Source organism: Canis aureus, chromosome 7, assembly GCF_053574225.1.
Source record: "Canis aureus isolate CA01 chromosome 7, VMU_Caureus_v.1.0, whole genome shotgun sequence".
Taxonomy (NCBI): Eukaryota; Metazoa; Chordata; class Mammalia; order Carnivora; family Canidae; genus Canis; species Canis aureus.
Window position 1 is genome coordinate 51,896,443 of NC_135617.1, and position 22,969 is coordinate 51,919,411.

The 22,969-nt window shown below is 42.7% G+C and overlaps 1 long non-coding RNA gene across 1 annotated transcript in view; it reads right to left on the minus strand.

The window, feature by feature from the left end:
- LOC144316853 (uncharacterized) overlaps nt 1-9,618 on the minus strand; it is a 30,712-nt gene extending 21,094 nt beyond the window's left edge. Inside the window, exon 1 of the long non-coding RNA XR_013382698.1 lies at nt 9,480-9,618. This is a non-coding gene — a long non-coding RNA (uncharacterized LOC144316853). The remainder of the gene's footprint in view (nt 1-9,479) is intronic.
- Between the last annotated feature and the right edge of the window lie 13,351 nt (nt 9,619-22,969).

The following is a 22,969-nucleotide window of genomic DNA, read 5'->3' on the forward strand; positions in this document are numbered from 1 at the left end:
TGTGTCTCTGGGTTTCTGGGGGTAATAGGCACAAAGTAGCACCGGGAAATTCTGGATGCCAGAGGCCAGGAAACGTACCAGAAGGGATGAAACGTTGACAAGTATATAGAGAGGCTGGTGACACAAAATCAGAGGACACATTGGGTATGTTTAATTATTCCCTGCAAGTGGGATCCCTGGGTGGCTCAGCGGTTTAGCGCCTGCCTTCAGCCCAGAGTATGATCCTGGGGTCCCGGGGTTGAGTCCCACATCAAGCTCCCTGCATGGAGCCTGCTTCTCCCTCTGCCTGTGTCTCTGCCTCTCTCTGTCCCTCATGAATAAATAAATAAATAAAATCTTTAAAAAAAAATTATTCCCTGGGAGCAAGTCTCAAACCTTTCTGCTTTCAGACGCTACAAATTCATCCCACTGCCATGGCACCCGTGAGTCCCAGAGAAAGCAAGTCTCTGCTAATTAGTAAATACTACTTCTTCTGTTGCCTCTCAGCCCTACCTTACAGTGAACTGTCAGGTGCCTTCCCTACTGGCTGGTGCAATGTTGGGAATCTTGGGCTAAAGCTAGGTGCTGAAATCCAAACATCACTTCGTTTCAGTCAAAGATTGTTTCCTCTATGTTTTGGTTAGTTACAGCTGTGTAACAAACTACCTAAAACATAGTGGCCCAAAACACCCAGGATTTTATTTGCTGGTGATTCTATGAAACAGGTATCAGGCACAGTTCAGCTGGGTGCTTATGCGGGGTCTGCTGAAATCATCAACTCAGCTTTCATTCATGCGGTGGCTGGCAGGGCTAGACTAGAAGGTCAAAAAAGGCTGGTGCTTGGGTGCTCCTCCTTATGGGCCTCTCGGTCCACATGCTTAATTTGAACTTCCTCACAACATGGTGGTCTTAGGGTAGCCAGACTTCTTATCTGATGGTTGGCTTCCAGGGGAAAAAATTTCAAGCCACAAAGTCAGGAACCAGGAGCCTCAGGGGATACACAGCCTCACTTCCACTGCACTCAACTGGTTAACACAAGTCATAGGACCAGTCTAGATTCAGAGGAAGGGTAATAGACCCCACCTCTCCATGGGGAGAAGGGCAAAGAATTGGCAGCCATCTTGAATCTACTATGATCAGGGCAGTCTTCTAGACCTCCATCCTCAGATCCTGTCACAGTCTCTCTCCTTGCTTCTCGAATTTCTTTTCATGACACTTATCACAAGTTAGTTATGTGATAAATTGTCTCCCTCACAGGAGCCTTATGACCAGAGAATGAGATGAATCTGTTAGATTCACCACTGTATACCCATTGCCTCGAGCAGTGCCTCGCACATTGTAGGCTCTCAAAAAAATGTTTGTTTAGAGAATTGGATAAAACATTATCAGCATAATAGAAAAACACACAAGTCAAGTCAAGAGAGCATAATGTAGTTCATATGACACAATTCTTTAGAGACAAAAGGATGAGAACACCATGCCTTTGAAATCTGTTTTGACACCAAAATCACCTAGAAATCTCGTATTTCCTATATCTTCCCCCATGGAAGAAAACATCTGATATGTGCCACCCAAGCACCTTTGTATTAAGAGTTTTCAGAACTATCTACAATTTTTTTTTAATTAACACAAATTTGGGGATGCCTGGGTGGGTCAGCCCTTAAGCATCCACCTCTTGATTTCACTCCTATCATGATCTCAGGGTCATGAGATGGCACCTGGGGTCAGGCTCTGAGATGAGTGAGAAGTCTGCTTAAGATTTTCTCTCCCTTGGGCCACCTGGGCCCCTCAGTTGGTTAAGTGTCTGACTTCCGCTCAAATTATGATCTCAAGGACCTAGAATCAAGCCCATGTCTAGCCCTGAGTCCAGCCCCTCATCAAGCCCTATGTTGGGCTCTGCACTCAGCAAGGAGTCTGCTTTTCCTTCTCCCTCTGTCCTTATCCCTCTCTTGCTTATGCACCTGCATGCTCTCTGTCTCTCCCCTCCTCTCATGAATAAAAAAAAAAAAAGTTTCTCTCTTACTCTTTCTCTGCCTCTCCCCCTCCTTGCGTACCAGCTCTCTCTCTCCAGCCCTCTAAAAATGAAAAAGAAAAAAAAAAGGATTCTAACTGTGGTAAAATATACAAGCATAAAATTACCATCTTAACCATTTCTAAATGCAGTGTTAAACATGTTCATATTGTTGTGCAACAAATCTCCAGAACTCTTTCATCTTGCAAAACTGAAACTCTATGCCCATTAAACAACCCATTTCCCCATCCCTCCAGCCTCTGGCATCATTTCATTGTTGATCTCTGTGAATTTGACTACTCAAGATACTTCATATAAGTGGAATCATACAGTACCTGTTTTTTCGTGACTGGCTTATTGCAGCACAAGATCCTCAAGGTTCATCCATTTTGTAGTATGTATGAGTATTCCCTTTCTTATTAAGGCTGAATTATATTCAGAAGCATCTATAATTTTTAACTAGTTTTTTTTTTCCTCTTACTTGTAAAATTAAGGATATCTGTCCTATGAACTAAGAGAACAGTAATGCTTAGAAATGCTAAACTTGTCTGCTCATCCATGCTGGGAAGTCATTCTTGCACACAACCACCAACACACTGATATTGCCTTCTTTAATCTATTAAGAATTGATCCATATTTGATAGCAAAATGCCTGCCTTAGAGATGATCACTAACCTATACTCTCAGCAATAGCTTGTGGAGCTCAGCAAAATAAAAACACAGGGCACCTTGTTAAAAAATATTAAGAATTTTAAGATATGATAGCAATGCTTCAAAACAAATGCACAGTTCTAGACAACTGCAAAGATAAAAGCTGTCTCAGTCTATACTAGAAGCTGGCTCAGTCTATACTACAGTGCTTCCTCAGGAAAACACTACATTAAAATTTTTGCCTAGGTCTGAAACCCTGATGTTTTAACCACCACACCGCTTGTTAGTTCAAACTTTTCAATGTACATATAAGCCCACAAACTGAAGAAAAATATTTTCATTTTTCAATGTCCCCTTCTAGCTCTCTCAGGCAGTTCTGGTCAAAAAGACATAGCTTTATCTTCTTTTCTCCCACATGGGAGGATCTCACCCAATATGATATAGATCACCCCTTGCCATCAGCTTCAGGGCCCAGCCATGTCACTCTCCAAGCCCACCCTGGAGCTCTAGTAAGAGCTAGAGAGTGGACTGTGGTTGCTTTGCCGACATCTTCACTCTCATTTTCTCTCAATCCACTCCAGTCAGGCTTTCAGCACCAACTCCTCTAACTCAATGGCTCTTACTGAGGTCACCAATGACCTAGGACTTGCCAAAGTCAGTGGTCAGTTCTCTGTCCTAATCTTATGAGGCTGGCCAGCAGCCTTTGGCCAAACAGACCACTCCCTCCTTCTGGAAACTCTTTCGTCTCTAGACTTCAAGTAAAACCCCTTTCTCCCTGGTTCCCTTCTTCTTCTCCTGATAGTCCCTTCCTCAGATGGCAATCTGAGTGATGTTTTATAAACATTTGCTTAATCATACCACTATCCATCTGATGGCTTCCAATAATGTGTTGGGTAATATCCAAGCCCTTAGCATTATCTATGGCATGACTCTGCCTTCCTTGCCCAACCATCGAGGGAGTAGGAGCCCTGCTTTTCTGCTCATCCACCATGCTCCAGCCACACTGACCGCCTGCTATCCCTCAGACTCCCCAAGGGCTTTGTGAATTATGATTTCTTCCTGGAATGCTGGCTTCACACTCATTAGGCAACTGCTTCCTCTTTATGGGTACCTCAGCCAAGCATCAATTTCTGAAGAAACCTTTCCTAACACATTAGTAGAGTAGGCTCTTCCTTCAAGTCATTTTTTATTCTGTTTTTGTCTTCAGAGCCCATAATATCTGAAATTCTCTTTTTTGTTTGTTTACTGGAATGTATGGTCATCAAACTGATTTATCTCATCACAATGTCCCTGGTACCTAGAACAGCACATAGAAAGACCTCAATAAATATTTGTAGACTAACTAGCTGACTCTTAATTATATTATTGCCCCCACAGCACATGTGCATGCAGAAGCACACACATACCTCACTCAGCACCATACATAACCTCTGATCTTATCTCTCACTACTCTTTCTTTGCTCACTCTGCTATAATCAGAACAGACCTGAAACCCATTAGAACCTTTGCTCTGGCTGTCCTTGCTGCCTGAAACACTCTCCTCTCACAATTCTCTAAGGTGAACCCCCTTTTTTGAACTTTGTTCAAATATCACATTCCTCAGGAGGCCTACTTGGTGATGTATATTTAAAATTGCTGCTCAGGGATGCCTCCATGGCTCAGCGGCTTAGCGCCTGCCTTCAACCCAGGGTGTGATCCTGGAGACCCAGGATGAAGTTCCACATCAGGCTCCCTGCATGGAGCCTGCTTCTCCCTCTGCCTATGTCTCTGCCTCCCCATCTGTCTCTCATGAATAAATAAATCTTTTAAAAATAAAATAAAAATGAAAACAAATAAAATTCCTGCTCAGTCAAGAGTGTGCAACTCTTGATCTCAGGGTTGCGAGTTTGAGCCCCACATTGAGTGTAGAGATTACTTTAACAGTCTTTAAAAGGAAAAAGAACTTCACCTATAAGGGGCACCTGGCTGGCTCAGTCAGTAGAGAATGTGATTCTTGATCTTGGAATTTTAAGTTCAAGTCCCACATTGAGTGTAGAGATTACTTAAAAATAAAAAATCTTTTTTAAAAATTGCAATTTAGGGATCCCTGGGTGGCTCAGTGGTTGAACATCTGCCTTTAGCTCAGGGCATCATCCCAGGTGCAGGGATTGAGTCCCTGTGAGGAGCCTGCTTCTCCCTCTCTCTATGTCTCTGCCTTTCTATCTGTGTCTCTCATTAATAAATTTTTAAAAATTGCAATTTACCACTGTTGAACAGCGGCTCCCAGAAAATATCAGAGAAACAACCTCTTACTAAGACAAAGCTTAGTTATTCTTCCCGTAATAAAAAAGAGGGCACACTATCATGACAGAGTCTTAGAGCTCAGAGGTGATGTTGGAGTATCTATGAGGTCTGAGAAGTTGGGCTGAAGGCAGGTCTCTCATTGTGGGGGCTTAATTAGGGTGATGTAAAGATCATAGTAGGGATCCCTGGGTGGCTCAGTGGTTTAGCGCCTGCCTTTGGCCCAGGGCATGGTTCTGCTGTCCCAGGATCAAATCCCACATCAGGCTCCCTGCATGGAGCCTGCCTATGTCTCTGCCTCTCTCTCTCTCTCTGTCTCACATGAATAAATAAATAAAATCTTTTTAAAAAATAAATAAAGATCATAGTATGTTTTAGAATTGGACACCATAAGGTGGATTGCAGGTGAATATTTCAAAGAATCTTGGGAAGTAAGCATTTATTTGATCAAACTGTTCAATGGGTTTCTAGAAGAAATAGAGATAAGAAAGTTTGTAATAATATTAGTTTATGCAGGTGTGGATGATCTTTCCTTTTCATGGCCATAAAAATCTTCCAGAGAGGAGATTTGTGGTGTGTTTACCCTCAATCTCTTTCCTGGGAGTAGGTTAGGATTGTTGTTTAATGGTTGAATAGCAATGGCAGTACTTTTATTCCACCAAATAAAAACTACCATTCCAACAAAAAAATTTTCATGCTATAATGGAAAAAATGATTTTTGTTTTATCACCTTGTAGTCAGTTCTGTTGTAGAGCTCACTTCACTTCTCCAACCAAAAGAATTACAAATGATTTCTGTTTAAAATTTACTGAATAAAAGAAAATATTTGCAAAAGGCATATCTGATAAGGAACACATATCCAATCTACATAAAAAACCTCTTAAAACTCAACAAAAGAAAACAACTCAATTTAGAAGTGAGCAAAAAGACCTGAACAGACACCTCACCAAGGAATATACAGATGACAAATAAGCATATAAAAAGATGCCCTACATCATATGTCATTAGAGAAATAAAAATCAAAACAACAATGAGCTATCACTACACAGTTCTTAAAATGGCCAAAGTACAGAACACTGACACCATCCACTACTAGTGGGACGTGGAGCAACAGAAACTCTCATTCATTGCTGATGGAAATGCAAAATGGTACAGCCACTTTGGAAGAAAGTTTGTCAGTTTCCTACAAAACTAAACATATTCTTATCATATGATCCAGCAATCGTGCTCCTTTGTATTTACCTGAGTGAGTTGAAAATATATCCACACAAAAACCTGCGTACAAATATTTGTAGAGGCTTTATTTATACTTGCCAAAGCTTGGCAGCAACTAGGATGTCTGTTAGTAGGTGAATGGATAAACTGATGCATCCAAACAGTGGAATATTATTCAGCATTAAAAAGAAATGAGCTAGGAATGCCTGTATGGCTCAGCAGTTGAGCATCTGCCTTTAGCTCCAGGTGTAATCCTGGAGTTCCGGGATCGAGTCCCACACTGGGCTCCCTGCATGGATCCTGCTTCTCCCTCTTCCTATGTCTCTGCCTCTCTTTCTGTGTCTCTCATGAATAAACTTAAAAAAAAAAAGAAAAGAAACGAGCTAGAACTAACAAATTATTATTTTTTAAAAGATTTTATTCATTTATTCATGAAAGAGAGAGAGCGGTACATGAAATTTGGTTGTATTTCTATACACCAACAGTGAATGATCAGAAAGAGAAATTAAGAAAACAATCCTATTTCCAGTAGCATTAAAATGATACTTATAATAGCATTAAATCACACTTCCTGATTTCAAACTGTATTACAAAGCAGTAGTAATCAAAACAGTGTGGTATTCAGGTGCTTAGTTGGCTTAGTCTGTGAAGCATGCAACCCTGGATGGCAGGATTAGGAGTTCAAGCCCCACATTGGGTGTAGACATTACTTAACAAACAAACAAATAAACAAGAACAGTGTGGTATTAGCATAAAAGCAGACACATAGATCAATGGAGCAGACTAGAGAGCCCAGAAACAACCCCCCACAAATATGGTCAATTAATTTACCACGAAAGAGCCAAGAACATACAATGAAGAAAGGACAGTGTGCTCAATAGTGGTGCTGGGAAAACTAGACAGCCACATGCAAAAGAATGAAACTGGACCACTGTCTTACACCATACACAAAAATCAACTCAAAATGGATTAAGACCTGGGGCACCTGGCTGGCTCAGTCAGTGAAGCATGCTACTCTTGATGTCAGGGTCAGGAGTTTGAGCCCCATGTTGGGTGTAGAACTCACTAAAAAAAAAAAAAAAAAAAAATAGGGAGAGGGAGGCACCTGGGTGGCTCAGGCAGTTGGGCATTCAACTTTTGATTTCAGCTCAGGTCATGATCTTGGGGGCCATGGAATGGAGCCCCACAACGGGTTCTGCACTCGGTGCTGAGTCTGCTTGTCCTTCTCCCTCTGCTCCTTCCCCTCCTCTTTTCCTGTCAAATAAATAAATAAAATCTTTAAAAAAAATTTTAATGGATGAAGACCTGAAACCACAAAACTCCTAGAAGAACATGTAGGGAGTAAACTCCTTGACATTCATCTTGGCAATGACTTCTGGCTATGACACCAAAAGCAATCACAACAAAAGCAAAACAAAATAGGACTGCCATCAAACTAAATGCTTTTGTACAACAAAGGAAACCATCAAGAAAATGAAAAGGCAGCCTACAGAACAAGAAAAATATTTGCAAATTGTATGTCTCATAAGGAGTTAATATCCAAAATATACAAAGGAATATAATTTAATGTCAAAAAAAACAAATAACTCGGGCAGCCCCGGTGGCGCAGCAGTTTAGCGCCGCCTGCAGCCCGGGGTGTGATCCTGGAGTCCTGGGATTGAGTCCCAAGTCAGGCTCCCTGCGTGGAGCCTGCTTCTCCCTCTGCCTGTGTCTCTGCCTCTCTCTCTCTCTCTCTATCTCTATCTCTCGCTATCTCTATCTCTATCTCTACCTCTCATTAATAAATAAATAAGATATTTAAAACACACACACACATAACTCAATTTAAAAATAGGCAAAGGATCAGCATAGGCATTTTTCCAAAGAAGACCTACAAATGGTCCCCAGGTACATGCAAAGGCACTCAATATCACTAATCATCAGGGAAATGCAAGTCAAAACCACAATGACCTATCACTTCGCACCTGTTAGAATGGTCATCATCAAAACAAGAAGATAACAAAGATTTTTTAAAAATGCAGGCAAGGATATGGAGAAAAGGGAACCTTCGGGCACTGTTGGTGGGAAATGTAAACTGCTGCAGCTACTATGAAAATCAATATGGAGGTTCCCCAAGAAATTAAAGATAGAACTACCATATGACCTAGCATGGGATCCCTGGGTGGCGCAGCAGTTTAGCACCACCTTCAGCCCAGGTCATGATCCTGGGGTCCTGGGATTGAGTCCCACATTGGGTTCCCTGCGTCAAGCCTGCTTCTCCCTCTGCCTGTGTCTCTTATGAATAAAATATTTTTATAAATAAATAAAATCTTTTTTTAAGATTTTATTTATTTATTCATAGAGATGCAGAGAGAGAAAGAGAGGCAGAGACACAGGCAGAGGGAGAAGCAGGCTCCATGCAGAAAGCCCGACGTGGGACTCGATCCAGAGCCTCCAGGAGCATGCCCTGGGCTGCAGGCGGCGCTAAACCGCTGCGCCACCGGGGCTGCCCAATAAAATCTTTTTTTTTTTTTTTTTAAAGCCATCACAGTCTACTGATCTCCTTGTTAATTATTTTAGCCTTTGTGATAAAATGGAGTAAGTATTGCTAAAAGAGTTATATAAAATTGAGCTGGGGGGCACCTGGCTGGCTCAGCCAGTATAACAAGTGACTCTTGATCTTGGGATTGTGGGTTCCAGCCCCGCATTGGGTTCTAGTAGTGATTACTTAGAAATAAAAAATCTTTTTTTTTTAAAGACTTCATTTATTTATTCATGAGAGACACAGAGAGAGAGGCAGAGACACGCAGATGGAGAAGCAGACTCCCTGCGGGAGCCTAATGCAGGATTCGATCCCAGGACCTCGGGATCAGACCTGAGCCAAAGGCAGACACTCAACCACTGAGCCACCCAGGTGCCCCTAAAAATAAAAAATCTTTAAACATTTTTAAATGTTTATTTTTAAAAAATAAAATGGAACCAGGACGACATTGGGGAAGTGAGGCTTACGCACATCTTCTGTCTTCCAAAATCAGCAACTTTGGAATATTTGCTGAACTCAGCTAAAAGCCAAGGGATCCGCTATGTTAAAATGGACATAAAGGAACTTTCCACCTAACACTAGCCCTAGCAACCAGTCATGTATCAACTCGTGTAACAGCAGCTCTACCAGCACCAATTACGTTTTCTTCAAAACAACTTGTGTAAATTCCTTCTTTTCTCTTTAAAAACTCTAACCTTTGTCTCTCTAGAGCCAAACACTCGGTTTCAGCTGAATCTGTGTCTCCTGACTGGAATCCCTAAGACCCCCAAATAAACACACATATTTATTTTGCGGCTTCGTTGGTGGACATTTGCTACTCACAGGAAAACTTCTGGTCCCTGCAAAAGGTGAATTATTTCAGTGGATCAAAAAAATAACTGCTCCTGATGTGACTTCCAGGGTGCCGCAACTGCAGTGTGGGACTGATCGCACCACGGGAGCTTCTGGCCTGTGAGTTACAGTTTTTATTCCAAGTTACATCCCCATTCATACGTCAGCCTTCCGTGGAACACTCTCGTCTCCTGTGTGGTTTAGCATTCCCTCATCTTCCCCGGGAGGTGTCGCTGGTCCTTGCAAAGGGAAGGTCCTATCTGACCATTAGGCAATTAGGTGATAGAGCTCCCTTCAAATAATTCCTCCTAGGAGTGCACAGGCAGAGCTGGGCTTACCAAACGTTCAGAATGGTGCCCCTGACATTCTCCCTTTCAATCTCTTTATCCTCTGGTTACGACCCCCTACTCCGCTCCCGCCCCTCCTCTCAGCTTCCTATGCCAACCGGGTCCAGGATTTCCCTGTCCCCGGCAGCCACTTCTCACTGTAACTCCTGCTCCAGCTACCAGACCTGCCCGCCTGCCTCTTACATCGCAGATCGCAGGGACCCTACTCCTAGAGACCTTCCCCCAAGCCACCCAAGTGTGACAGGAGCATTAGATGAGAGGTGTGAGTGGAAGGTTCATAGATGCTTTTTTCCCTGTCTCTATTTCTCAAACTTTCTCCAAATTGGTTAAACTATTTTATAACTTAAAATTAATTTTAAGGGGGATCCCTGGGTGGCTCAGTGGTTTGGTGCCTGCCTTTGGTCCCGGGGCGTGATCCTGGAGACCCGGGATCGAATCCCACATCAGGCTCCTTGCTGAAGCCTGCTTCTCCCTCTGCCTGTGTCTCTGCCTCTCTCTCTCTCTCTCTCTCTCTCTCTCTCATGAATAAATAGAGTATTTTTAAAAATTGTTTAAAATTAATTTTAGGGAAGGGGGTACGCTTGGGTGGTTCAGTCGGTTAAGCGTCTGCCTTGGCCTCAGGTTGCCATCTCCAGGTCCTGCGATCGAGCCCTGCACTGGGCTTCCTGCGCTGAGGGGAGACTGCTTCTCCCTCTCTGTGTGTGCATGTGCTCTCTCTCTCTCTCTCGTTCTCTCTCAAACAAACAAAATATTTAAAATCAATTTTTTAAAGTCACACTAAGTCATCACTAGCTCAGGGATGACATAATCCCCTGCTCAGTCATTTGTACGTAGCCTTCCTGGTTTTTGCCGCTAGTGACTACTGCCTGTGTTACTACATACTTAATACCTTTTATTAAATGTATTCACACTTTTCAGAAGTTAAATAGCTATATCGTAAAGACCGTCCCACACAACATAAAATGGAAAATGCATCTGCCACAAATATAAAAGTTACCAAAAATAAATATAGCAGCAATAAAACAATATTTTCCAGTCTGCTTTAATACTATTGCCTGCTGGCAGCTGGGATCCTTTGTTAAGAGGATAATTAGCAAGTGTTAGGGATCTTCTCTTTTACTTAATCAGTATGACTGAAGGATCATTAAGTCATTGCTAATTAATACAGTGGCCCTTATTTCTTTTCTTGGATCCATTTGCACTTTAATGAAGTAATCTCAGAGACAATGCCTTGGCTGAAGGGAAAGAATTCTCTCAAAGTTATATTTCAGATGGAGGAGGGACTTGCCGGGGTGGGAGAGGCCTTTGCCTGTACATAGTTCTCCTGAAGGTCATGCACTCTGTGGTGGCACGCTACATTGTCTGGCCTTGGGCACAGGCCCCCCAGGCTGGGGTTAAGACATCAAGGTGACAGAGCACTGGGTTGTTGTTGTTTTTCTTTTTTTTTTTTTTTTTTTGGTATATTTTTTTATTGGAGTTTGATTTACCAACATATATATAGCATAACACCCAGTGCTCATTCCGTCAAGTGCCCCCCTCAGTGCCTGTCACCCAGCCACCCCATCCCCCCCGCCCACCTCCTCTTCTACTACCCCTTGTTCGTTTCCCAGAGTTAGGAGTCTCTCATGTTCTGTATCCCTCTCTGATATTTCCCACTCATTTTCTCTCCTTTCCCCTTTATTCCCTTTCACTATTTTGTATATTCCCCGAATGAATATGAAATGAATGAGACCATATAATGTTTGTCCTTCTCTGATTGACTTATTTCACTCAGCATAATACCCTCCAGTTCCATCCACATTGAAGCAAATGGTGGGTATTTGTCATTTCTAATGGCTGAGTAATATTCCATTGTATACATAAACCACATCTTCTTTATCCATTCATCTTTCGATGGACACCGAGGCTCCTTCCACAGTTTGGCTATTGTGGCCATTGCTGCTATAAACATCGGGGTGCAGGTGTCCCAGCATTTCACTGCATCTGTATCTTTGGGGTAAATCCCCAGCAGTGCAATTGCTGGGTCGTAGGGCAGGTCTATCTTTAACTCTGAGGAACCTCCACACAGTTTTCCAGAGTGGCTGCACCAGTTCACATTCCCACCAACAGTGCAAGAGGGTTCCCTTTTCTCCGCATCCTCTCCAACATTTGTGGTTTCCTGCCTTGTTAATTTTCCCCATTCTCACTGGTGTGAGGTGGTATCTCATTGTGGTTTTGATTTGTATTTCCCAGATGGCCGGTGATGCGGAGCATTTTCTCATGTGCTTGTTGGTCATGTGTAGGTCTTATTTGGTGCTTATTCTCAGGCCGGGCCTGGGTCACTCAAGTCCTCTATACAAGTGCCAGACCACAGTTCCATGGCTACTCACACAGATATTCACAGAGCGGAAAGCACGCATTTGTCTTTCTCCTGGAAACACTTATCACAGACAGGTGGAAGAGAAAAATACAGCCAAACAGAGAGCAAACAAAATTCTACAGAAGTCAACTTCCTCCAACACCGGCTTTGCAGCTTTGTCCCTGCTTTCAATCTATTCTTTGCTCATTACTACAGTTGCTGGTGTTTCTGGACTTTAGCCCTTGGACCCAGCAAAGGTAGAAACCTAGCTGGACCCCAAATTTAAAAGCACAGGCAAGACTTGCCAGGACTTAGGCTCGAGTACAAGAGAGGCAGCATGAGAGAATCCTCAGGCTGACTCTCAGAGGAGGTGAGATCAGAGAGAGTTTTTTTAAAGACAGTTAGATGGGGAAAGGGTGGTATCTAAGCACAAGCACGTAGAGGCAGGGACTTTTTTTTTTTTGAGGTAGGGTTTTTCTTTTTTTTAAGGTTTTATTTATTTATTCATGAGAGACACAGAGAGAGAGAGAGGCAGAGACACAGGCAGAGGGGAAGCAGGCTCATGCAGGGAGCCTGACGTGGGACTCGATTCCTGGTCTCCAGGATCGCCTTGGGCTGAAGGCGGCACTAAACTGCTGAGCCACCTGGGCTGCCCGAGGCAGGGACTTATTAGCATCCTGCACTTCTAGGTAATGCTTCTTTAGGAGTTGCTTGTCTAATTAACATGTTAAATCTCCACCTTTGGGTGTGACGTTTAGTATTATAATGAGGGGGAAAGTCGGTGAAAGTTCAGTATTAGGGTTCACCCTGGTGCAGACTGGTTTGGACCAGTCTGGGTTTGCACCTCACCTGGTGCTTTCCTTTACAAGAAAAGTGGTAACAATCCAGCAGGCTGCAGGGAGCCTCCCCCACCCACGTCCACTCCCCCACCCCCCACCGCCCCACACACAGCGCAGGAGCTGGTTCCCAAGGTCCCTGACTGGCTCACTGTCACTATTTACAGCTGAAGATCTAGGGATCCTTGGGTGGCGCAGCGGTTGCCAAACCGCTGCCTTTGGCCCAGGGCGCGATCCTGGAGACCCTGGGTCGAATCCCATGTCGGGCTCCCGGTGCATGGAGCCTGCTTCTCCCTCTGCCTGCCTCTCTCTCTCTCTCTCTCTCTCTCTATCTTAAATAAATAAAAATTAAAAAAAAAACTGAAGATCTAAAGAGCAGAGAAATCTATTAACATGTAGCAAAATGAGCTCTAGGTTTGGAAGCAGAGGACCTGAAACCGGATCCCCTTGCAACACTTTTTAGCTGTCTGATTACCAGGAACGATTTATCCCATCACCCATGGCTTCTCTTCTTCCATTAAATCTTTAATCTCTCCCCCTCCTCTGAATGGATTAGCCTCTGGGGACTACAGTCAGCCCCTGTGTAAGATGAGAACCAAAATATCTATCCTCTCATGGAAGGTCGGGGTCTGGACGAGGTCAGCTCTTGTACCCTTTGGTTCGGTGGCCATGGAATCCTATGAATTAGAGAAAAGCAGCTGTAAACTGGTACCTCATTCACCAGCACGAGGCGATGATGAGCTATACAAATGTTTGAGCAAGTGGCAGCCAGGAGGACAGTTATTCATAGATAACCACTATGCACAATAAGGACGCTGAAGGTAATTTTCACTGAGTAGAGGCACACCTCAGAGATACTGCAGGTACAATACCAGACCACGCCAATAAAGTAAATATCTCAATAAACCTAGCCAAATGACGTTTTGTTTTCTGATGCATGTAAAAGTCATGTTTAGGGCAGCCCCGGTGGCTCAGCGGTTTAGCGCCGCCTGCAGCCCAGGGCGTGATCTGGAGACCCTGGGTCGAGTCCCACGTCGGGCTCTCTGCGTAGAGCCTGCTTCTCCCTCTGCCTGTGTCTCTGCCTCTCTCTCTCTGCATCTCTATGAATAAATAAGTAAAATCTTTTAAAAAATAAATAAATAAATAAAAGTCATGTTTACACTATACTGTAGTCTATTAAGTGTGCAATAGCATTATACCTTAAAAAAAAAAAAAAGCCCATAACATAATTAAGAAGTATTGCTTAAAAATGCTGACCAGTGTCTGAGCTTCGGGCAAAGCATAATCACTGATCACCAAGCACCATAACAAATATAATAATGATTTAAAGAGTTTGAGAGGCACCTGGCTAACTCAGTCAGAAAAGCATATGACTTGATCTTAGGGTCATGAGCCCCAGTTTTGCTATAGAGCTTACTAAAAATAAATAAATAAATAAATAAATAAATAAATAAATAAATAAATAAATAAATAAACAAAAAAATTTTAAATACTAGGAGAATTGCTTTCAATTTGTAAAAAATGCAATTGTCTGCCAAATGCAAGCAAGTGAAACATACTAAGAGTTATGCCTGTATTTATTCCTCACAACTGTGCCATGAATTCGTGTCCATTACCACCCCCACTTTAACAGCATAGAAACCAAGACTCATACACATACAAAAAAAGAAACCAAGGCACAGACAATCTAAGTCATTTGTTCCTAACTTGCCGTCAATAAGGGGCGGGGAAGATTTTTTGGGATCCCTGGGTGGCGCAGCGGTTTGGCGCCTGCCTTTGGCCCAGGGCACGATCCTGGAGACCCGGGATCGAATCCCACGTCGGGCTCCCGGTGCATGGAGCCTGCTTCTCGCTCTCCCTCTGCCTGTGTCTCTGCCTCTCTCTCTCTGTGTGACTGTCATAAATAAATTTAAAAAAAAAATTTAAAAAAAAAGGGGCGGGGAAGATTTTGAACAGAGGCGGTCTGACTCAGGAGCTGTGCTCTTTGCACTAACATGCCACTTAGGAAAATAGGAATAAGAAGATACACAAACCATTGCCTTGCCCTTGAAACCTTGCACCCTAAAGCAGGGGGTGGGGGTGGTGTGGGGAGAAGGAGCCACAAACACAAATAATAAGCCAGGTAGAATGCAGCCAGAGCCAAATAAGGCTAGTAGAAGAAAGGGTCCCTTCTGGATGGGGATGTGTGGGTAAGAGCTAGGACTGGAAGGCCCAGCCTTCCACATCTGTACCAGTGACGACTCCCTGGGAGGGAACAGAGAGGGTCAAGCAAATAGAGCACCATAGCTCCCAAAGATAGCTTGATGGTCCCTTTTATGCCTGACCTGCCATGTGTGCTCTGACATTGATCAAATTTAGCATCCCTAATAGGGGACGGTAGACTTGGAGCTCCTAATGTGATGGAACAGGAAGCCCACTGCCCCACCTATGGAGGAGTCTTGCCCCTGTCAATTAATTAAACAGGAAGGTCATTAGACATTGGCAGCTCCAACACGAAGGGATCTCCATTAGCAAACCAAAATCCAAGCCTAAAAGTGCTTCCAGGTTACGAAATTGAAACTTAAGGACAACCAATCACAAGCAGTCAACTAGGCTTTAAGCAGCCAATCAATAATTTCCTTGCTTTACTTTTGCATTTTCTCTATACAAGTCTCTCTCCATTCGTATTGGTGGAGCACTCCAAGCCAATTTTGGTTTGGCGCTGCCTGTTTTGGAAATGAATAAACTCTTAAAAAGTTTAAAGCATCCCTTTATCTTCTAATACTCCTAATCATATCCTCAGAACTAACTTACATGAAATGCAAGAAATAGAGGAGAAAGTTAAATGACCCTCACAAAGGAGATAAAGAGATAAAACCAAAATACAGAAATGCTCTATAGGAAAACAGACCTGTTTTCTGTGAGTCAATGACATGCAGGTCAAAGGAGAGAAGACTACTCTAGATGCAAACACTATAGAGTCATAACCTCGTGTATGGTAGACCCTAGTTCAAAGAAACCAACTATAGAAAGACACTGTTGAGAGAATCAGGGAAGTCTGATTATGGGTAATGTAGTAGATAACGCCAAGAAAAAGTCATTTAGTCATGAGTGATGGCACTGTGGTTATATGAAAAAATATCATGCTTTAGGTATCTATCATGCTTTTAGAGACTTGATACAACTTCAAGCATCTTCTTTACAATACTTGAACAAAAAAGGAAAAAAAGGAAAAAAGATATGGAAGATATGGCACAATTTTGATACTGTTTAATTTTGGCAATGAGTATGTGCAGGGTTACTCTACTATTCTCTTTCTACCATTATATATGTTTGAATAGTCATAACAGGGAATCCCGGGGTGCTCAGCAGTTTGGCGCCTGCCTTCAGCCAGAGCATGATCCAGGAGTTCCCGATTCAGTCCCACATCAGGCTCCCTGTGTGGAGCCTGCTTCTCCCTCTGCCTATGTCTCTGCCTCTCTCTCTCTCTCTCTCTGTCTCTCATGGATAAATAAATAAAATCTTTTTTTTATAAATTTTTATTTATTTATGATAGTCACAGAGAGAGAGAGAGAGAGAGGCAGAGACATAGGCAGAGGGAGAAGCAGGCTTCATGCACCGGGAGCCCGACGTGGGATTCGATCCCGGGTCTCCAGGATCGCGCCCTGGGCCAAAGGCAGGCGCCAAACCGCTGCGCCACCCAGGGATCCCAATAAATAAAATCTTTTAAAAATTTCATAACAAACAGGAATACACAGAGGGATGCCTGGATGGCTCAGTGGTTGACCAGCTGCCTTCCACTCAGGACATGATCCCAGGGTCCTGGGATTGAGTCCTGTATTCTGCTCCTCAAGGGGAGCCTGCTTCTCCCTTTGCCTATGTCTCTGCCTCTCTCTCTATGTCTCTCATGAATAAATAAAATCTTAAAAACAAAAACAAAAACAAAAAAACAAAACAGGAGGGCAGCCCGGGTGGCTCAGCGGTTTAGCCCGCCTTCAGCCCAGAGCGCGATCCTGGAGTCCTGGGATCAAGTCCCACATTGGGCTCCCTGCATGGAGCCTGCTTCTCCCTCTCTCTCTCTCTCTCTCTCTCTCGAATAAATAAATAAAATCCTTATTTATTTATTCATGAGAGACACACAGAGAGACAGAGAGGCAGAGACACAGGCAGAGGAGAAGTAGGCTCCTTACAGGGAGCCTGATGTAGGATTCGATCCCCAAACTGGGATCACATCCTGAGCCAAAGGCAGATGCTTAACCACTGAGCCACCCAGGTGTCCCAGTAAAATCTTTAAAACAAAACAAACAGGAATACACAGAAACCTATTTGCAAATGTTTATGACAGCCATATTCATAATTGCCCCAAACTGGAAACAACCCAAACGTTTATCAGCAGGTGAATGGATAAACTAACAGCCACACAGTGGAATACTAATCAGCAATAAAAAGGAATCAGGTACCGATATATATGCAACCACATAGAAGAATTACAAAAGCATTCTGAGTGGAAGGAGCCAGGCCAAAAGGCTAAATATTTATATAACATTCTGAAAAAGACTAAAGGGACAGGAACTTAATCAGTGGTTGACAGACCTGGGAGGAGGGTGACTACAGAGGTCAGGGGAATTTGGGGGGAAATGTTCTATGTCAGAGGCACCTGAATGGATCAGTTGGTTAAGCATCTACTTTCAGTTCAGGCTGTGATCTTAGGGTCCTGGGATCCAGCCCCATATTGGGCTTTCTGCTCAGCGGGGAATCTACTTTTCCCTTTCCCTCTACCCACCCCTTGTTCTGTCTCTCAAATAAATAAATAAAATATTTTTTAAAGATTTATTTGTCGGGATCCCTGGGTGGCGCAGCGGTTTGGCGCCTGCCTTTGGCCCAGGGCGCGATCCTGGAGACCCGGGATCGAATCCCACATCAGGCTCCCAGTGCATGGAGCCTGCTTCTCCCTCTGCCTGTGTCTCTGCCTCTCTCTCTCTGACTATCATAAATTAAAAAAATAAAATAAAATCCCCAGTTCCTTTAAAAAAAAAAAAAGATTTATTTGTCGATTTATTGATTTATTTATTCATGAGAGACAGAGAGAGAGGCAGAGACACTGCCAGAGGGGCACACACCCAGGTGCCCCAATAAATAAAATCTTTATTAAAAAAAAGAAACGAGGGATCCCTGGGTGGCTCAGCGGTTGAGCATCTGCCTTTGGCTCAGGGCGTGATCCCGGAGTCCCAGAATTAAGTCCCACGTCAGGCTCCCTGCATGGAGCCTGCTTCTCTGCCTCTATCTGTGTGTCTCATTAATAAATAAATAAGACATTTAAGAAAAAAGAAATGAAAAAATAATTTAAAAAATATTCTATATCTTGGTGATTATGTAACTGTTTACATTTGTCAAAATTCATAGATCTATGCAGGAAAAAAAAGGTGAATTTTATTCCAGGTAAATTATACCTGAATAAACATGTTTTTAAAAACAAACAAAACAGGGGCAGCCCCGGTGACGCAGCGGTTTAGCGCCCCCTTCAGCCCAGGGCATGATCCTGGAGTCCCAGGATCCAGTTCCACGTCAGGTTCTCTGCATGGAGCCTGCTTCTCCCTCTGCCTGTGTCTCTGCCTCTCTCTCTCTGCATCTCTATGAATAAATAAATAAAATATTAAAAAAATAAAAATAAAAAAATAAAAACAAACAAAACAGAATGAGACCCAGAGCAAAAGAAGAGAGGGAGAGACGGAGGGTGAGGGAGAGGGGAAATAGAGAGGAAGAGAGGAAGATACTCTGCAGAGCAGACTTAGAACCTAGAGACCTAAGAAAAATTCCTTGCAAACACTGAGCAGTGCAAGGTCTTAAGTCCTCTTAAGAACCACCACCTCCCTGTGTCTGTTTCCACAGCCTTAGGGAGAAAAACGAAAAAGATAAATTCTGCTTCCCTTTTCTCCAGTGTTTGCTCTGTGAGGCTTCTGAGTGCAATAGTTGTCTCTCTACTGTTGTACTCTCAATAGTTGTACTCTCTACCCTTCTTCTTGGCCTTTTCACACTCTTGCCAAGACAGTCTCATCTCTTTTCCTACTCTCAGTGCTGGCTGCTGAAAGCAGGGGCTGAAGTATTTGATATCACCTTGATCTAACCAGATCAGCCTGTACAGAGGTGGAACAAACTAGCAGTGATCCAGAGTTTTTGTTAAAGAATCTGACTGTATTGATCCAAGTAAATGAAAGAATGGATAAGTATTTTTGCTGCCAGCCGTCTGGCTAAGGATTGATGAGAAAACATTCAGGAAGAGTTAAGTGGAAGACAGCGGGGTCCCCTTGCCAGCATCCTTCCCAGCTGGTGGAGAATTCTTTTTGATTTCCATCTTAGCAAATGGGGAGCCCTGGATCCCCTCAGGACACTTCTCAGGGAGAGTTACCTAATCACAACCTGCTTATTTCATCCTAAATAACAGTATTAAATCCTTTGCAGAGCTGTCTTTTTCATGAGAAAGTATGTTTGTTAAAGACTGAAGGTTGATTGATTAATAAAATAATAAACTGTTTTGTCTTCCCATGTACACCTTCAATTTCCATAGTTGCTTATTTCTTGAAATAAGAATTTTGGGAACAAGTAATCAAACTATTTGGATTTTGGAAGTGTTATTTTCATTTCATATCTTAAATTTTTATTTTTATTTTTTATTTTTTTTAAAAGATTTTATTTATTTATTCATGATAGTCACACAGAGAGAGACAGAGAGGCAGAGACACAGGCAGAGGGAGAAGCAGGCTCCATGCTGGGAGCCTGACGTGGGATTCGATCCCGGGTCTCCAGGATCGCGCCCCGGGCCAAAGGCAGGCGCCAAACCGCTGCGCCACCCAGGGATCCCTTATTTTTATTTTAAAATTTATTTTAAGATTTTATTCATTTAATTGAGAGAGAGAGAGCACACCAGTAGGGGGAGAAGCAGACTCCCCACATAGTAAGGAGCCTGATACGGAGCTCCATCCCAAGACCCCAAGATCATGACCTGAACCAAAGGCAGAAGCTTAACTGACTGAGCCACCCAGGCACTCCAAGATTTTATTTTTTAAATAATCTCTCTACTCAACATGGGATTTGAACCCATGAGATCAAGTGTTGCATGCTCCACAAACTGAACCATCCAGGTACCCCATGTTTTGGCTTTTGGTGAACACCATGCAAGCATTTCTGTTGCATACCTAGGAATAGACTCACTGGAGCACAGGATGTGTGTATTCGGCTTTCATATATACTGGCAAACCGATCTGCAGTTTAAAATCCCTTCGGGGCTGTATGAGTTCTAGTCTCTCTATAACTTCAACAATACTCGCGGTTGACTATTTTTTCCACCTTAGTCATTCTTCTGAGTACTTTCCAAACTTGAAGAATAACAACTTTTCATATGTTTGCTGGTCATGTGGATAGCCTCTTAGTAAATAGGTATTTATTTAGGACTTTTGTCCGTTTAAAAAAAAACAGGCTTTTTTTTTTTTTTTTTTTACTGATCAGTAGTTTTTTACATTTCTGGCTATGAATCCTTCATTTATTATGTATATTACAAACAGCTTTTCCTCTCCATGACTCCCATTTTACCCACATAGCAGTGTCCTCTGATAAAGAAATGTCCTTGGTTTTAATGTAGTCCAAGTGTAAATTTTATTTTTTTGTAGTTAGCACGTTTTTGTTCCCTGCTTTTAAAAATCTTTGCCTGGGGCACCTGGTAGCTCATTCAGTTAAGCGTCTGCCTTCAGCCCAGGTCATGATCCCGGAGTCCTGGGATCCAGCTGCCCTGCATTGGGCTCCCTGCTCAGCGGAGAGTCTAATTCTTCCTCTTCCTCCACCTCGTCCCCCATTTGTGCTCTCTCTCTCACTCTCTCTCATTCTTTCTCTCTCTCAAATAAATAAATAAAATCTTTAAAATAAATAAATAAATTAAATAAATAAAAATCTTTGCCTTCCCTAAGCTCATGAAGATATTTATGTTTCTTCTATTAGCTCAGTTGTCTTGTTTTCAGATCTCTAATTCTTCAGAGTTGAGCTTTATTGTTTTTTTTTTCCAAGTTGACTTTTGCATATGTTGTGAGGTAGGAGTCAAGGTTCTTTTTTTTTTTCATATGAATATCCAGTTAACTTCGCACCATTTTTTGAATGGTTTTTTTTCTACCACACTACAGTAACACCTTTGTTATAAATCAGTTGTCTGTATGTGTGCATTTCTGAACTCTGTGTTATTGGTCTATTTGCCTTTTGTTGCACCAGTAACCCAAGGACTTAACTGACTTAACTACTAGAGCTTCACAGTAAGTCTCTTTATATATATATATTATTTATTTATTTATTTATTCATTCATTCATTCATTCATTCATGAGAAACACAGAGAGGCAGAGACAGAAACAGGCTCCATGCAGGGAGCCTGACGTGGGACTCAATCGCGGGACTCCAGGATCACGCCTTGGGCCAAAGGCAGGAGGTAAACCACTGAGCCACCCAGGGATCCACAGTAAGTCTCTTTTCCCCAGCTTTACTGAGATATAACTGATAAATAAAATTGTAAGATATTTAAAGTGTGCAATGTGATGATTTGACATATATTGTATCAATTAGCACATCCATCAACTCACTTATTCACATTTATGTATTTATTTATTTATTTATTTATTTATTGAGCACATTTAAGTTCTACTCTCTTAGTAAATGTCCCCTCTAGTAAATGTCCCCTTAGTAAATGTCCCCTTCTTTCCTTTTTTTTAAGATTTTATTTATTTTTTTTATTTTTTATTTTTTTTTTTTATTCATTTATGATAGTCACAGAGAGAGAGAGAGGGGCAGAGACATAGGCAGAGGGAGAAGCAGGCTCCATGCACCGGGAGCCCGATGTGGGATTCGATCCCGGATCTCCAGGATCACGCCCTGGGCCAAAGGCAGGCGCCAAACCGCTGCGCCACCCAGGGATCCCAAGATTTTATTTTTTTATTCATGAGAGACACACATAGAGAGGCAGAGACACAGGCAGAGGGAGAAGCAGGCTCCCTGCAGGGAGCGCAATGAGGGACTCCATCCCAGATCCCAGGACCACACCCTGAGCCAAAGGCAGCTGCTCAACCCCTGAGCCATCTAGGGGTCCCTTTTGTTCTGCTTCAGGGTTGCTTTGCCTCTATGTCGACTTTTGCATTTTTCTATAAATTTTCTTTTTTTTTTTCTATAAATTTTCAAAGTGGTTTGTCCCGCTCCCCCACCCCTTTTTAACCTACATATTTTGCTGAATGAAGATACAGATGCTCATCTTGATTTTTTTTTCCACTTATGTCTGAGGTTTTTATATAACTACCTAAAGAGCTTCCCTATTTTATTTTTTGAAAGCTGAATAGTATTCCTTAGGATGGATAAGACATAATTTGTTTTATCAACCCCTGTTGAGGGACAATTAGGTTGATTCCAATTTTTTGCTTTCATTCCTACCTCCAGTGAAGACATTTAGACTTTATGTAAATTGTTTTATTTGGTGGTCATAAAAGTAAGTTTAAAGTTAAATGCCAGGGATCCCTGGGTGGCGCAGCGGTTTAGTGCCTGCCTTTGGCCCAGGGCGCAATCCTGGAGACCCCGGATCAAATCCCACGTCGGGCTCCCGGTGCATGGAGCCTGCTTCTCCCTCTGCCTATGTCTCTGCCTCTCTATCTCTCTCTGTGTGACTATCATAAATAAATAAAAATCTTAAAAAAATAAAGATAAATACCAGTAAATCTTTCTTACTGTCCGTCTACTGGGAATAATAAAATACAACAATACATAATATGATTAGGAAGTCTTTTCTAGGCACTAGTAAGAATCCTATGTGGCTTTTTGCCAATATTTGCCATCTTGACAATTATAGTAGTTGATGTTAAAAATAAGGGGGATCCCTGGGTGGTGCAGCGGTTTAGCACCTGCCTTTGGCCCAGGGCGCGATCCTGGGGACCCGGGATCCAATCCCACGTCGGGCTCCCGGT